Source organism: Carlito syrichta, unplaced genomic scaffold, assembly GCF_000164805.1.
Source record: "Carlito syrichta isolate Samal-C Ts95f unplaced genomic scaffold, Tarsius_syrichta-2.0.1 Scaffold309831, whole genome shotgun sequence".
Taxonomy (NCBI): Eukaryota; Metazoa; Chordata; class Mammalia; order Primates; family Tarsiidae; genus Carlito; species Carlito syrichta.
The window spans coordinates 29,093-47,578 of NW_007253927.1; the positions used below are offsets into that span (position 1 = coordinate 29,093).

The 18,486-nt window shown below is 42.9% G+C and overlaps 1 long non-coding RNA gene across 2 annotated transcripts; it reads right to left on the minus strand.

Annotated features, from left to right (window-relative positions):
- Positions 1-1,284: 1,284 nt before the first annotated feature.
- LOC103270427 lies at positions 1,285-18,099 on the minus strand. Of its 2 annotated transcripts, XR_504965.1 has the most exons (6): positions 17,769-18,099; positions 15,173-15,314; positions 14,616-14,807; positions 13,118-13,324; positions 9,936-10,143; positions 1,285-1,739 (listed from the first exon to the last, which is right to left on the minus strand). It is a non-coding gene; the product is annotated as an uncharacterized LOC103270427 (long non-coding RNA). The 2 variants fall into 2 exon arrangements; XR_504966.1 differs by lacking the exon at positions 9,936-10,143.
- Between the last annotated feature and the right edge of the window lie 387 nt (positions 18,100-18,486).

The window sequence follows — 18,486 nt, forward strand, 5'->3', positions numbered from 1 at the left end:
CTGAATATCACTGGAGGCCACTCTCCTTGTTTGCATCACCCTTCCATATTCCCTGATTACTCAGAAGATGTGCAACTAAGGCATTTGTCTGGCACTAGTTGAGCGAAAGAATGCTTTAGTATGTATTCATGTCCTGCCTCCCCACTTTGTCACATGCTCAACAAAGTCCTCTTTTCCTGAGTTGAGAGGAGACCGTGGAAATCATCAAACACCAGTCTTAGGGCATCCTTTGACCCTCATTGCTCCAGTGTCAAACTGGTTTCAAAAGGAAAGGGACTCAAATGTTTTCGAATACCTTTCCTCCAGAACTCAGGGTACCATGCCTTAGTGGCCCAAGGAACTTATGAATTATGGTCATGAATCCCAATCCCAGTCATGCTCTGTCATAGCATGGTGCATGCCATCCAACCAGTGTGGGCAGGATATTTCAATGAGAGATATACATAGAGAATTTGTGGCAAGGAGTGCATGGCTAAAGTGCCCAGCTTTCGTTAAAGGTGTGAAGACATTACTATCGAATTTGACTATTTCATGGAGCATTGCTTCCTCAGAGTGGAGTTCCCCTGGATAGCCTGAATGCCTTAGAGTGCCACAAACTAAGCAATGTCAGTACAATACTCCCTCTTACGTCAGTATGCACACCTGTCACCTAAGAAGGTCCTCACCATAACTCTATTGTACAAGACTTTTAAGACAACACCTCACTTGAGTCAAGACAATGATTTCATCATTGACCCAGCTTAACATCCTCCTTTGCTGCATCCATTTGAAAGAGACCCATAGGCTCCTCAGAAATAACTGAATGCCAAGAGATTACGGGAGACTATTTGACTTTGTGAGGACATGAGGCCAGGCACCTGGATGAAATCCTTAGTCCACTATCTAACAGTCATGCTTAAGGACTTCTCTGAAGAAAGGATCCCTGTGCAAAAGTGGAGGACAGCTTGGGTGAACAAGCTTTCTAATATCTCCCTAATTTTGCTGTCTCATACAATCGGTTCATCCATATAATGATGATATTACATACCTACTCATGGGGAATCCGTCCAGTAGGCTAAGACAGAAGTTCTTCCATGAATGGAGTCACGTCCAGACAGGGTACTTATCATACAGTTTGGATATGCCTCCCTTACGATCTCAGGTCATAAAGAGTTCCTCCTTCTCAAATATAGATTTGCATAGCAAAGCTTGGTTATGGGGCATTTTGCCATGGATTTACATGTATGTTTTCATATCTTGAATTGTGAAGAAACGTGATGGTATGAAAAATGTAGGCCCGTAATTTTTGAGTTGTTTGCCCTCTCATGTCAGGAATCCAGTGGATTCTCTTTCCTCTGGGCCACGATTCAAACCTCTCTAAGTTTCCAGAAGGGGCCCAGCAGAGGAAATGGCCATTCAAACCGTAAGTCACAGATACACAGATTATTTTTAAAGAAGCATGAATCTCTTTTTCCTTAGAGCAGGACAAAAGTGTATTCACATTCCATTTGAAAATGAAACACGGGGCTCCTAGAATAGCATGCCAAGAGAAACCCAAGGCACTTTATTCTTTTCTCAAACATCCATTGAGAGAAAAACTACATGCTTTGCTGAAGGTCCAGCTTGCCTCACCGACCAAGAACACATCCTTGAATGATGACACTCGCTGACTGGTAAACCATTGTTCATGACAACTAAACGAGGTCCTGCATCCTTTACGATGGTGCATGCCATGCAGTCATTATCAGCAGATTTTCCCCCTGAAAGACAGAACGTGTGATGTGGTAATCAGCAAGGGATGCTAAAATGGCCAGGAACGCTGATGAGGATTAAAGTTTAAAGATCACGTGGGGAATATTATGGAGTAGCATATCCACATGCTCCACTTGATGGCCTCCGGTATGACAAGTCCTCCACCACCAAACTAGATCCTACCAAAGGGACCATCATCTCTTTTCCCATGTTAGATTACACAACTATCTTCTAGACTGGGCTTCAGCGTCATGTCACTGTACTTGATATTTGAGTCATCACCACTCCTCAAGTCAATATAAAGTACTCATTTTTGCCCTAACTATAGTATCTACCAATTCCATATATGTGGCAAGGACAGTCATATGCTTGCCACAATTCAAGCAGGAACAGCACATGGGAGAATATTTCAATTCCAGAGGATCAGTTTCCATCCATCTTGTTACAACCCTTTGTTTAAGAGATAGCAGCTTATTTCCAGGCCAGTTTCTGGCAGAAGAGGAGTGAAAAACGGTGTGTCCAAATGGAAATGGAAACTTCCACTGGGAGACCTCTTCCCACAGACCTTTCTTCCGAGTACATCCTGACGAGACATTACTTATCAGTTGGGACATCATTTATTCTGGCAAAGAAGGAGATCCCCATGGATCACGAGCCAAAGTACACAGCACACCCAGAGTTCAGAGTGGTACATACTGGATCCGTGTCCTCTCATATCTCAAGAGGTCTACCGTGTAATCATTTGGTTACTTGTGTAATATTTGGGATGTTTGTGTCTACCCTGCTGCTTTTAATCAGTGAGTATTCACCGCTTGACCTTTCAAGTGTGTTGATGAATTGACAAGTGGATATCATATCTACTTTGTTTTCGTCTCCACTCAGTATGACTGGAGCCCACTCTCCTTGTTTGTGTCACCGTTCCACATTACCTGATCCCTAAGAAGATGTGCAACTAAGGCCATCGTCTGGCAGAAGTTGAGCGAAAGAATCCTTTAGCATGTATTCATGGCCTGCCTCTCTAATTTTGTCACATCCTTGGCAAAATCATCTTCTATTTGAGTGCAGAGGAGACCACAGACATCATCAAACACCAGGTTTAGTGAGTTGTGGACATTCACTGCTCTACTCTTGTATATGTCTGAAGAGCAAACGTCCTCACATTGGTTCCGAATTCCTTTTGCCACCAAAAATGAGAGTCCTATGCCTAAGCGGCCCACAAGAACTTATGAATTATTGTCATTCATACCAATCCCAGTCATACGCAGATAGCATGATGCATGCCATCCATCCAACGCGGGCAGAATATTTCATTGAGAGACACAAATAGAGATTCTGTGGTATGGAATATGTGGTTAATGTGCCCAGCTTTTGTGGAAGGGGTGAAGACATTACAATCTAATTCGACTATTTCATAGAGAACTGCTTCCTTTGTGTGGAGTCCCCCTAGATAGCCTATCCACCTTAGAGTGCTCCACAACTAGAGCAATGTCAGGACAATCCTCCCTCTCATGCCAGTATGCACTCCTGTCACCTACGAAGGGCTTCAGCATAACTCTATTGTGCAAGACTTTTAAGGCAACACCTCAGTAGACACAAGACCAAGATTTCATCAAGGAACCAGAGAAGCATCCTCCTATGCTGCCTCCTTTTTAGAGAGGCCACTAGGCTCATCAGAAGGAACCGAATGAGACAAGATTAGTGGAGACTATTTTACCTCATGAGGACATGAGGCCAAGCACCTGGATAACGGATTTCATCCAGAAAATAGCAGTTATTCCCAAGGACTTCCCTAAAGAAGGATTCCCTGGGATAAAGAGGAGGACAGCTTGAGTGAACAAGCTGTCTAATATCTCCCTAATTTTGCTGTCTCAAACAAAGGGTTCGTCCACACATTGATGAAATCAGATACCTATTCATTGGAATCCGTCCAGTAGGCTGAGACAGAAGTTCCTCCATGAATGGAGTCAAGTGCAGACAGGGTACTTCTGATACAGCTTGGACATGCCTCACTTGGTATCTCAGGTGGGAAAGAGTTTCTCCTTCTCAAAAGTGGATTGCCATAACAAAGATTGGTTATGAAGAATTTTGCCAGTGATTAACTTGTGTGTTTTCATGGCCTCAATTCTGAAGAAAGTCGGTGATATGAAAAAGGTTGGACAGGAATTTTTCAATGGTATGCCCATCACATCAAAAACCAGAGAATTCTCTGTGCTCTGTGCCACCATTCAAACCTATTGAAGTTTTCCCAAGGTACCCAGTAGAGGACATGTCCATTCACAACCTGAGCCACAAATGCATTGATCATTATTGCACAAGCATGAATCTCTCTCTCCTTAGAGCAGGACAAAAGTGTATTGACCCTCACTTTGAAAGACAAGCATGGGGCTCCAAGAATAGCATACCAAGAGAAACTCAAGGTGCCGCATACTCCCGTTTCACCCATGACTTGAGAGAAAACTGCATGCATTGCTGACGGTCCATCTTGACTCCCAGACCAAGAACACCTCCTTGCTTGATGACCCTCGGTGACTGATAAACCATTGCTCATGACACCCAATGGAAGCCATGCACTCCTGTACGATGGTGCATGCCATGCAGCCGTTCTGAGCAGAATTTTACTTGAAAGCAAAAAGTGTGATGTGGTGGGACACAAGGTTTGCTAAAATGGCCAGGACCTGGCATGAGTATTAAAGTATAAAGATAACATGGGGAATTTTATGGAGTAGCATATCCACACGCACCACAAGATGGCCTCCCATATGTCAATTCCTCCAGCACCAAACTAAATAGTACGGAAGGACCTTCATCATTTTCCCCAAGTTGGATTACTGAACAGTATTCAAGGCTGGGCCTCAGCGTCATGCCATTGTACTTGATATTTAAGTCATCACCGCTCCTCAGGGCAATATAAAGTATTCATCATTGGCCCAACAAAAGTATCTGCCAATTCCGTATATGTAGCAAGGACAGTCATATGCTCACCAGAAGTAAATCAGGAACAGTGTTTGGGAGAATGTTTCAATTCCAGAGGATCCGTGGCCATTCACGTCATTACAGCCATTTGTTTTTAGGATAGCAGCTTATTTCCAGGCCAATTTCTTTAAGAAGAGGTGTCCAAAAGGCATGTTCAAAAGGAAACAGATACTTCAACTGGGAGGCCACTTCCCACAGACCTTTATTCGAAATACATCCTGATGAGACAATACGTATCAGTTGGGACCTATTTTCTGGCAAAGTGTGCGATCCCCATGGATCAGAATTCAAAGAACACAGCATACACAGGGCTCAGGGTGGTGGTACATATTGGAGGCGTGTCTCTCAAATCTCAAGATATCTAGCAGTCTACAGTGTAATAACTGGGGTTCTTGGGCAATATTTGAAATGCTTTTGTCTAGCCTGCTACTTTCAGTCAGTGCGTTTTCGCCGCTTGAGGTTTCTAGACTGTTGATGAATTCACAGGTGGATAGTATGTACTTCTTATAATGTTTTCCCTCTGAATATGACTGGAGCCCACTCTCCTTGTTTGCATCACCCTTCCACATTCTCTTATTTTCAGAAGATGTGCAACAATGGCATTAGTCTGGGATAAGTTGAGCGAAAGAATGCTTCAGTGTTTATTCATGGCCTGCTTCTTCAGTTTGTCACATGCTAGACGACGTCCTCTTCTCCTTGAGTTGAGAGGAGGCCATGGACATCATCAAACACCAGTCATAGGCCATCCTTGGACCCTCATTGCTCCAGTCTCATACTGGTTTCAAAATGAAGGAGACTCAAATGGTTCAGAATTCCTTTTGTCTATAGAACTCAGGGTACCATACCTAAGTGGCACAAGGAACTTATGAATTATGGTCATGAATCCCAATCCCAGTCATGCTCTGTTATAGCATGTTGCATGCCATCCATCCAGCATGGGCAGAATATTTCACTGAGAGATGCACAAAGAGAATTTGTGGCATGGAATGCATGGTTAAATGGCCCAATTTTGTGAAGGGAGTGAGGACATTACAATGGAATTTGCCTATTTCATGGAGTACTGCTTCCTCTGGGTGGAGTTCCCCTCGATAGCTTGAATGCCACACAACTAAGCAATGTCAGTACAATACTCCCTCTCACGTCAGTATGCACACTTGTCACCTAAGAAGTTCCTCACCATAACTCTATTGCACATGACTTTTAAGACAACACCGCACTTGACAAGACAAAGATTTCATCATTGACCCAGCTTAACATCCTCCTTTGCTGCTTCCATCTGAAAGAGTCCCATGGGCTCCTCAGAAGTAACCAAATGCCAAGACATTGCTGGAGACTATTTGTCTTTGTGAGGACATGAGGCTAGGCACCTCGATGACATCCTTTGTCCAGTATCTAACAGTTATTCTTAAGGACTTCTCTGAAGAAGGGATCCCTGTAGAAATATGGAGCACAGCTTGGGTGAACAAGCTTTCTAATATCTCCCTAATTTTGCTGACTCATATAATCGGTTCATCCACATAATGATGATATTAGATACCTACTCCTGGTGAATCCCTCCAGTAGGCTGAGACAGAAGTTCTTCCATGAATGGAGTCTCATCCAGAGAGGGTACTTAACATATACTTTGGAAATGCCTCCCTTACTATATCAGGTATTAAAGAGTTCCTCCTTCTGAAAGATGGATTTGTATAGCAAATCTTGGTTATGAGGCATTTTGGCCGGTATTTAACCTGTGTGTTCTCATATCTTCAGCTGTGAAGAAACATGGTAGTATAAAAAATATAGGCCAGTAATTTTTGAGTTGTTTGCCCCCACATGTCAGGAAGCCAGTGAATTGTCTTTCATCTCTGCCACCATTCAAACCTCTCTAAGTTTCCAGAAGGGTCCCAGCAGAGGACATGGCCAATCAAATCATACGTCACAGATACACTGATCATTTTTAAAGAAGTATGAATCTCTCTTTCCTTAGAGCAGGACAAAAGTGTTTTCACACTCTATTTGAAAATGAAACATGGGGATCCTAGAACAGCATGCCAAGAGAAACTCAAGGCACCTTTTTCTTTTCTCAAGCATGCATTGAGAGAAAAACTACATGCATTGCTGAAGGTCCAGCATGGCTCACACAACAAGAACACCTCCTTGAATGATGACTCTCGCTGCCTTGTAAACCATTGCTCATCACAACCAAATGAGGTCGTGCACTCCTTTATGACGGTACATGCCATGCAGTCATTCTCAGCAGATTTTCCCCCTGAGAGACAAAAAGTGTGATGTGGTGATCAGCAAGGGATTCTAAAATGGTTAGGAATGCTGATGAGGATAAAAGTTTAAGGATAACATGGGGAATATTATGGAGTAGCATATCCACATGCTCTTCTTGATGGCCTCCGGTATGTCAAGTCCTCCAGCACCAAAGTAGATCGGACCATAGGAACCATCATCATTTTTTCCATGTTTTATTACACAACTGTCTTCTAGGCTGGGCCTCAGCGTCATGCCATTGTACTTGATATTTGAGTCATCACCGCTCATCAAGGCAATATAAAGTACTCATCATTGACACAACAAAAGTATCTACCAATTCCATACATGCAACAAGAACAGTCATATGCTTACCACAAGTCAAGCAGAAACAGCACATGGGGGAATATTTCAATTCCAGGGTATCACTGGCTATCCATCTTGTTACAACCCTTTGTTTAAGAGATAGCAGCTTATTTCCAGGCCAGTTTCTGGCAGAAGAGGAGAAAAAAATGGTGTGTCCAAATGGAAACGGAAACTACCACTGGGCGGCCTCTTTCCACAGACCTTTCTTCCAAGTACATCCTGATGAGACAATACACATCAGTTGGGAAATCTTTATTTCTGGCAAAGTTGGAGATCCCCATGGATCACGAGCCAAAGAACACAGCACACCCAGATTTCAGAGTGGTACATACTGGATCCGTGTCCTCTCATATCTCAAGAGGTCTACCGTGTAATCATTTGGTTACTTGTGTAATATTTGGGATGTTTGTGTCTAGCCTGCTGCTTTTAAACAGTGAGTATTCAGCGCTTGACCTTTCAAGTGTGTTGATGAATTGGCAAGTGGATATCATATCTACTTTGTTTTTGTCTCTACTCAATATGACTGGAGCCCACTCTCCTTGTTTGTGTCACCGTTCCACATTACCTGATTCCTAAGAAGATGTGCAACTAAGGCCATCGTCTGACAGAAGTTCAGCGAAAGAATCCTTTAGCATGTATTCACGGTCTGCCTCTCTAAGTTTTTCACACCCTCGGCACAATCTTCTTCTCCTTGAGTGCAGAGGAGACCACGGACATCATCAAACAGCAGACTTAGTGCGTCTGTGGACATTCATTACTCTACTCTTGTACATGTCTGAAGAGAAAATATCCTCATATTGGTTCTGAATTCCTTTTGCCTCCAAAACTGAGAGTCCCATGCCTAAGCAACCCCCATGAACTTATGAATTATGGTCATTCATACCAATTCCAGTCATATGCTGATAGCATGGTGTGTGCCATCTCTCCAGCGTGGGCAGAATATTTCATTGAGAAGCACAAATAGAGATTTTGTGGTATGGAAGATGTGATTAATGTGCTCGGCTTTTGTGGATGGGATGAAGACATTACAATCGAACTTGCTGATTTCATGAAGAACTGCTTCCTTGGTGTGCGGTCCCCCTGGATAGCCTTTCCACCTTAGAGTGCTCCACAACTAGAGCAATATCAGGACAATCCTCCCTCTCATGACAGTATGCACTCCTGTCACCTACGAAGGGCTTCAGCATAACTCTATTTGCAAGACTTTTAAGGCAACACCTCGGTAGAGACAAGACCACGATTTCATCAAAGACCCAGATAAGCATCCTCCTTTACTGCCTCCTTTTGAGAGAGGCCCCTAGGTTCATTAGAAGGAACCAAATGAGACCAGTTTAGTGGAGACTATTTTACCTCGTGAGGACATGAGGCCAAGCACCTGGATAACGTATTTCATCCAGAAAATAGCAGTTATTCCCAAGGACTTCCCTGAAGAAGGGATCCCTGGGAAAAAGAGGAGGACAGCTTGAGTGAACAAGATGTCTAATATCTCCCTAATTTTGGTGTCTCAAACAATCGGTTCATCCACACAATGATGAAATTAGATACCTATTCATGTGAAATTCGTCCGCTAGCCTAAGATAGAAGTTCCTCCATGAATAGATTCAGGTGCAGACAGGGTACTTCTGAAACAACTTCGACATGCCTCCATTGGTATCTCAGGAGGGAAAGTGTTCCACATTCTCAAAAGTGGATTGCCGTAAAAAAAGCTTGCTTATGGGGCATTTTGCCAGAGATTTAGCCTGTGTGTTTTCATGGCTTGAGTTCTGAAGAGAATCGGTGGTATGAAAAATGTTGGACAGTAATTTTTGAGTTGTGTGCCCCTCATATCTAAAGACCAGAGAATTGTCTGTGCTCTGTGCCACCTTTCAATCCTATCAAAATTTTCCCAAGGGATCCAGCAGAGGACATATCCATTCACAACCTGAGCCACAAATGCATTGATCATTATTAAACAAGCATGAATCTCTCTCTCCTTAGATCAGGACAAAGGTGTATTGACCCACGCTTTGAAAAACAAGCATGGGGCTCCTAGAACAGCATGCTTAGAGAAACTCAAGGTGCCGCTTACTCCCGTTTCACCCATGACTTGAGAGAAAACTGCATGCATTTCTGACGGCCCATCTTGCCTCCCAGACCAAGAACACCTCCTTGCATTATGACACTCAGTGACTGATAAACCATTGCTCATTGACACCCCATGGAAGCCATGCATTCCTGTACGATGGTGCATGCCATGCAGCTCTTCTGAGCAGAATTTTACCCTGAAAGCAAAAAGTGTGTTGTGGTGTGCCACAAAGATTGCTAAAATGGCCAGGACCTGGCATGAGGATTAAAGTATAAGGGTAACATGGGGAATTTTATGGAGTAACATATCCACATGCTCTGCAAGATGGTCTCCCATACATCAAGTTCTCCAGCACCAAACTAAATTGTGCCAAAGGGACCATCATATTTTCCCCAAGTTGCATTATCCAACTGTCTTCAAAGCTGGGCTTCAGCGTCATGCCATTGTACTTGATATTTAAGTCATCACCGCTCCTCAGGGCAATATAAAGTACTCATCATTGACCCAACAAAAGTATCTGCCAATTCCGTATATGTAGCAAGGACACTCATATGCTCACCACAAGTCATCCAGGAAGAGCGTTTGGGAGAATGTTTCAAATCCAGAGGATCCGTGGCCATTCACGTCATTACAGCCATTTGTTTTTGGGATAGCAGCTTATTTCCAGGCCACTTTGGGCAGAAGAGGAGTCCAAAATGTGTGTCCAAAAGGAAATTGATACTTCAACTGGGAGGCCACTTCCCACAGACCTTTATTCGAAATACATCCTGATGAGACAATATGTATCAGTTGGGACCTGTTTTCTGGCAAAGTGTGCGATCCCCATGGATCAGGATCCAAAGAACACAGTATACCCAGGGTTAAGTGTGGTACATATTGGATGCGTGTCCTCTCAAATCTCAAGTTATCAAGCATTCTACGGTGTAATAAGTGGGTTTCCTAGGCAATATTTGGAATGTTTTTTTCTAGCCTGCTGATTTTAGTCAGTGTGTTTTCACCGCTTGAGCTTCCTAGAGTATTGATGAATTCACACGTTGATATCATATCTACTTCTTAGTTTTTCTTCCCTCTGAATATGACTGGAGCCCATTCTCCTTATTTGCATCACCATTCCACATTCCTTGATTCCTAAGAAGATGTGCAACTAAAACCTTCGTATGACAGAAGTTGAGCAAAAGAATGCTTTAGGATGTATTCATGACCTTCCTCTCCATTTTATCACATGCTCTTCAATGTCCTCTTCTCCCTGAGTTGAGAGGAGACCATGGATATCATCAATCATTAGGCGTTGGGCATATTTGGACCCTCATTGTTCCAGTTTCATACCGGATTCAAGAGAAAATGGACTCATTTTTGTTCAGAATTCTTTTTGCTACCAGAACTGAGGGTACCACGCCTAAGTGGCCCAAGGAACTTATGAATTATGGTAATGAATCCCAATCCCAGTCATGCTCTGTCATAGCATGGTGCATGCCATCCATCGAGCGTGGGCAGAATATTTCATTGAGAGACACACATAGATAATTTGTGGTATGGGATGCGTGGGTAAGGTGCTCGGGTTTTGTGAAAGAGATGAAAACATTTCAACTGAATTTGCCTATTTCATGGAGTACTGCTTCCTCTGGGTGATGTTCCCCTGGATTGCCTACGCCTTAGAGTGCTACACAACTAAGCAATGTCAGTACAACTCTCCCTCTCATTTCATTATACACACCTGTCACCTATGAAAGTCCTCACCATACCTGTATTGCACAAGACTTTTAAGGAAACACCTCACTAGAGTCAAGACAAAGCTTTCATCCTTGACCCAGCTTAGCATCCTCCTATGCTGCATACTTTTGAAAGAGGCCCATGGGCACATCAGAAGTAAGTGAATGCCAAGAGATTACTGGAGACTATTTGACTTTGTGAGGACATGAGGCCAGACACCGGGATGACATCTTTAGTCCAGAATTTAACAGTTATTCTTAAGGACTTCCCTGAAGAAGGGATCCCTGTGAAAAAGTGGAGCACAGCTTGGGTGAACAAGCTTTCTAATATCTCCCTAATTTTGTTGTCTCATGCAGTTGGTTCATCCACATAATGATGATATTAGATACCTACTCATGTGGAATCCGTCTAGTAGGCTGAGAAAGAATTTCTTCCATGAATTGAGTCACGACCAGGCAGGATACTTTTCACATAGTTTGGACATGTCTCCCTTACTATTTCAGGTGATAAAGAGTTCCTCCTCTCAAAGATGGATTTTCTTAGCAAAGCTTGGTTTTGGGGCATTTTGCCAGGGATTTAAACTGTGTGTTCTCATATCTTGAGCTCTGAAAAAAGGTGTTAGTAGGAAAAATGTTGGACAGTAATTTTTGAGTTGTGTGCCCCTCACATCATAAGACCAGTGAATTCTCTGTGCTCTCTGCCACCATTAAAACCTATCAAAGTTTTCTGAAGGGACCCAGCAGAGGATATATCCATTCACATCGTGACTCACAAATACATTGATCCTTATTAAACAAGCATAAATCTCTCTCTCCTTAGAGCAGGACAAAAGTGTATTCAACCTCTCTTTGAAAAAGAAGCATGGGACTCCTAGAACAACATGCCAAGAGAAACTCAAGTTGCCATTTACTCCCGTTTAACCCATGACTTGAGAGAAAGCTGCATGCATTGCTGATGGTCCATCTTGCCTCCCAGACCAAGAACACCTCCTTGAATGATGACCCTCGGTGACTGATAAACCATTGGTCATGACAACTAATGGATGCCTGCACTCCTGTACGATGGTGCATGACATGCAGCCATTCTGACTAGAATTTTACCTTGAAAGCAATAAGTGTGTTGTGGTGATCCCCAAGGGATGCTAAAATAGACAGGTCCTGGGATGAGGATTAAAGTTTAAGGAAAACATGGGGAATTTTATGGTGTAGCATGTCTACATGCTCCAAACGATGGGCTCCTGTACATCATGTTCTCCAGCACCAAACTAGATCGTACCGAAAGGACCATCATCATTTTCCCAAAGTTGGTTTACTCAACTGTCTTCTATGCTAGGCCTCAGCTTCATGCCATTGAACTTGATATTCACGTTATCATGGCTCCTAGATGCAATATAAAGTACTCATCATTGACCCACCAAAGCCGTCTTCCAAATCCATATATACAGCAAGGACAGTCATATGCTCACCACAAGTCAAGCAGGAGCAGCACTTGGGAAAATATTTCAATTCCACTGAATCCGTGGTCATCCATCTTCTTACAGCCCTGTTTTTGGGTATGGCAGCTTATTTTCAGGCCAGTTTCTCACACAAGAGGACACAAAAATGGTCTGTCCAAATGAAAATGAATACTTTCACTGGGAGTCCTCTTCCCATGGACCTTTCTTCCAAACACATCCTGATGAGATAATACTTATCACTTGGGACATCTTTTTTTCTGGTCAAGTGTGTGAACCCCATGGATCACGAGTCGAAGAACACAGGTCACCCAGGTTTCAGAGTGGTACATATTGGATCCGTGTCCTCTCATAATTCAAGTTATCAAGAGGTCTACTGTGTAATAATTGAGTTTCTTGTGCAATATTTGCAATGTTTGTGTCTAGCCTGCTGCTTTTAATCAGTGAGCATTCACCACTTGAACTTTCAAGAGTGTTGATGAATTGACCAGTGGATAGCATATCTACTTCTTTGTTTTTGTCCCCATTCAATATGACTCGAACCCACTCTGCTTGTTTGTGTCACCACTCCACATTACCTGATTCCTAAGAAGATGTGCAACTGAGGTCATCGTTTGGCAGAAGTTGAGCGAAAGAATCCTTTAGCATTTAATTCATGGCCTGCCTCTGTAGATTTTCTCATGCTTGGCAAACTCTTCTCCTTCAGTTTAGAGGAGACCACGGACATTATCAAACACCAGGTTTCATGTGTCTGTGGACATTCATTGTTGTAGTCTCATATGGGTCTGAAAAGAAAAGGTTCTCATATTGGTTCAGAATTCATTTTACCTCCAAAACTGAGAGTCCCATGCCTAAGTGGCCCCCATGAACTTATGAATTATGGTCATTAAAACCAATTCCAGTCACACCCTCATAGCATGGTGCATGCCATCCATCCAGCGTGGGCAGAATATTTCATTGAGAGACACAAACATGATTTTGTGGTATGGAAGATGTGGTTAATGTGCCTGGCTTTTGTCAATGGGGTGAAGTCATTACAATCGAATTTGCCTATTTCATGGAGAACTGCTTCCTCAGGGTGGAGTCCCCCTGGATAGCCTATCCACCTTTTAGTGCTCCACAACTAGAGTAATGTCAGGACAATATTCCCTCTCATGCTAGTATGCACTCCTTTCACCTAAGAAGGTCCTCAGCATAACTCTATTGTGCAAGACTATTAAGACAATACCTCTGTAGAGACATGGCAAAGTTATTATCAGTGACCCAGCTAAGCATCCTACTTTGTTGCCTCCTTTTGAAAGAGGTGCCAAGACTCATCAGGAGTAACCAAATGAGACCAGATTAGTGGAGATTATTTCACTTTGTGAGGACCTGAGGCCTAGCACCTGGATAACTTATTTCATCCAGAAACTTGCAGTTATTCCCAAGGACATTCCTGTAGAAGGGATCCCTGTGAAAAAGAGGAGGACAGCTTGAGTGAACAAGCTGTCTAATATCTCCCTAATTTTGCTGTCTCAAACAATCGGTTCATCCACACAATGATGAAATTAGATACCTATTCATGAGGAATCCATCGAGTAGGCTGAGACAAAAGTTCCTGCATTAATAGACTCAAGTGCACACAGGGTTCTTTGATACAGCTTGGACATATGTCCCTTGGTATCTTAGGTGGAACAGAGTTCCTCCTTCTCAAAGGCGGATTGCCATAACAAAGCTTGGTTATGGGGCATTTTGCCAGAGATTTAGCCTGTGTGTTTTCCTGGCTTGAGTTCTGTAGAAAGGCGGTGGCATGAAAAATGTTGGACAGCAATTTTTGAGTTGTGTGCCCCTCACATCAAAAGACCAGTGAATTCTCTGTGTTCTGTGCCACCGTTCAAACCTATTGAAGTTTTCTGAAGGGACCCAGCAGAGGACATGTTCATTCACAACCTGAGCCACAAATACATTGATCATTATTAAACAGACATGAATCTCTCTCTCCTTAGAGCAGGACAAACGTGTATTCTCCCTCTCTTTGAAAAACAAGCATGGGACTCCTAGAACAGCATGCCAAGAGAAACTCAAAGTGCCACTTACTCCCGTTTCACCCATGACTTGAGAGAAAACTGCATGCATTGCTGACGGTCCATCTTGCCTCCAAGACCAAGAACACCTCCTTGAATGATGCCCCTCGATGACTGATAAACCATAGTTCATGACAACCAATGGAAGCCATGCACTCCTGTACGATGGTGCATGCCATCTAGCCATTATGGCCAGACTTTTACCCTGAAAGTAATAAGGGTGTTGTGGTTATCACCAAGGGATGTTAAAATAGACAGGTTCTGGGATGAGGATTATAGTATAAGGAATACATGGGGAATTTTATGGTGTAGCATGTCCACATGCTACACACGATGGCCTCCCATACGTCAAGTCCTCCAGCAGCAAACTAGATCGTACTGAAGGGACCATCATCATTTTCCCAAAGTTAGAATACTCAACTGTCTTCTACACTAGGCCTCAGCATCATGCCATTGAATTTGATATTTATGTCATCACCCGCTCCTCAAGGCAATATAAAGTACTCATCATTGACCCAACAAATGTGTCTGTCAATTTTATATATGTGGCAAGGACAGTCATATGCTCACCACAAGTCAAGCAGCGACAGCTCTTGTGAAAATATTTCCATTCCACAGGATCCGTGGTCATCCATCTTCTTACAGCCCTTTGTTTTAGGGATAGCAGCTTATCTCCAGGCCAGTTTCTTGCAGAAGAGGAGTAAAAAATGGTCTGTCCAAATGAAAATGGATACTTTCACTGGGAGGCCTCTTCCCACAGACATTTCTTCCAAACACATCCTGACGAGACAATACATATCTTTGGGACCTCTTTTTTTCTGGCAAAGTGTGTGATCCCCATGGATCATGAGCCAAAGAACACAGAACACCCAGGTTTCAGAGTGGTACATATTGGATCCGTGTCCTCTTATATGTCAAGTTATCAAGAGGTCTACCCTGTAATTACTGGGATTCTTGTGCAATATTTGCAATGTTTGTGTCTAGCTTGCTGCTTTTAATCAGTGAGTATTCACCGCTTGAGCTTTCAAGAGTGTTGATGAACTGACAAGTGGATATCATATCTACTTCTTTGTTTTTGTCCCCATTCAATAGGACTTGAGCACACTCTACTTGTTTGTGTCACCATTCCTCATTACCTGATTCCTAAGAAGATGTGCAACTCAGGCCATCGTTTCCCAGAAGTTGAGTGAAACAATCCTCTAGCATGAATTCATGGCCTGCCTCTCTAGTTTGTCTCATGCTAGGCAAAATCTTCTCCTTGAGTTTAGAGGAGACTACGGACATCATCAAACACCAGGTTTAGTGTGTCTGTGGACATTCATTGATCTAGTCCATGTAAGTCTGAAGAGATAATGTCTTCAAATTGGTTCAGAATTCATTATCCTAAAAAACTGAGAGTCCCATGCCTAAGTGGCCCCCAAAATTTATAAATTACAGTCATTTATCCCAATCCCAGTCATGCCCTCATAGCATGGTGCGTGATATTCATCCAGCATGGGCAGAATACTTCATTGAGAGACACAAATGGAGATTTTGTGAAATGGAAGGTGTGGTTAATGTGCCCGGCTTTTGTGAAAGTGATGAAGACATTATAATCAAATTTGCCTATTTTGTGGAGAACTGCTTTCTCAGGGTGGAGTCCCCCAGGATAGCCTATCCACCTTATTGTTCTCCACAACTAGAGCAATGTCAGGACAATCCTCCTTGTCACTCCAGTATGCACTCCTGTCACCTAAGAAGGTCCTCAGCATAAATCTATTGCACAAGATTTTTAAGACAACACCTCTGTAGAGACAAGACAAAGATTTCATCACTGAGCCAGCTAAGCATCCTCCTTTGTTGCCTGCATTGGAAGTAGGCCGCTAGGGTCATCAGAAGTAAAGAAATGCATCCACATTAGTGGAGATTATTTCACTTTGTGAGGACGTGAGGCCAAGCACCTGGATAATGTACTTTGTCCAGAAACTAGCAGTTATTCCCAAGGACATCCCTGAATAAGGGATCCCTGTGAAAAAGAGGAGGACATCTTGAGTGAACAAGCTGTCTATTAGCTCCCTAATTTTGCTGCCTAAAACTATCGGTTCATCCACACAATGGTGAAATTAGATACCTATTCATGTGGAATCCATCCAGTAGGCTGAGACAGAAGTTCCTATATGAATGGAGTCAAGCCAGACAGGGTACTTTTGATACAGCTTGGACATGCCTCCATTGGTACCTTCTCACAGGTGGATTGCCATAACAAAGCTTGGTTATGGGGCATTTTGCCAGAGATATAGCCTGTGCGTTTTCAAGGTTTGAGCTCTGAAGAAAGGCAATGGCATGAAAAATATTGGACAGTAATTTTTGAGTTATGTGCCATCTCACATAAAAAGACCAGTGGATTATCTGTGCTCTGTGCCACCATTCAAACCTCTCAAAGTTTTCAAAAGGGACCCAGTAGAGGACATGTCCATTCACAACCTGAACCACAAATACATTGATCATTATTAAACAAGCATGAATCTCTCTCTCCTTAGAGCAGGACAAAAATATATTCACCTTCTCTTTGAAAAACAAGCATGGGGTTCCTAGAACAACAATCCAAGAGAAACTCAATGTGCTATTTACTCCCTTTTCACCCATGACTTGAGAGAAAACTGCATATATTTCTGAAGGTCTATTTTGCTTCCCTGACCAAGAACACCTCCTTGAATTATGACCCTCGGTGACTGATTAACCATTTCTCATGACACCCAATGGAAGCCATGCACTCCTGTATGATGGTGCATGCCATACAGCCATTCTGAGCAGAATTTTATTCTGAAAGCAAAAAGTGTGTTGTGGTGATCAGCAAGGGATGCTAAAAAGGCCAGGACCTGGGATGAGGATTAAAGTATAAGGATAACATGGGGAATTTTATGGAGTAGCATATTCACGTGCTAAACAAGATGGCCTCCTGTACAACAAGTCCTCCAGCACCAAACTAGATCGTAATGAAGGGACCATAATCATTTTCCCCAAGTTGAATTACTCAACTGTCTTCTAGACTGGGCCTCAGCATCATGCCATTGTACTTGATATATAGGTCATCACTGCTCCTCAGGGCAATGTAAAGTACTAATAATTAACACAACAAAAGTATCTGCCAATCCCATACATGTGGTAAGGACAGTCATATGCTCACCACAAGTCCACAGGAACAGCACGTGGGAGAATATTCCAATTCCAGAGGTTCCATGGCCATCCATCTTGTTACAGCCCTCTGTTTTTGGGATAGCAGCATATTTCCAGGCAAGTTGCTGGCAGAAGAGGAGTCAAAAAAGGTTGTCCAAATGGAAATGGATACTTCCAGTGGGAGGCCTCTTCCCACAGACCTTTCTTCCAAATACATCCTTACGAGACAATATATTTCAGTTGGGAACTCTTTTTTTCTGGCAAAGTGTGTGATCCCCATGGATCACGAGCCAAAGAAGACAGCACACCCAGGGTTCACAGTGGTACATATTGGTTCTGTGTCCTTTCATATCTCAACAGGTCTACCGTGTAATAATTGACTCTCTAGTGCAATATTTGGAATGTTTCTGTCTAGCCTGCTGCTTTTAATCAGTGAGGATTCACCACTTGAGCTTTCAAGAGTGTTGATGAATCGACAAATAGAAATCATATCTACTTCATTCTTTTTGTCCCCGCTCAATATGACTGGAGCCCACTCTACATCTTTGTGTTACCATTCCACATTACCTGATTCCTTAGAAGATGTGCAACTAAGGCCATCGTCTGGCACAGGTTGAGCGAAAGTATCCTTTAGCATGGATTCATGGCCTGCCTCTCTAGTTTCTCAAATGCCTGGCAAAATCTTCTACTCCTTGAGTTTAGAGGAAACCATGGGTATCATCAAACAC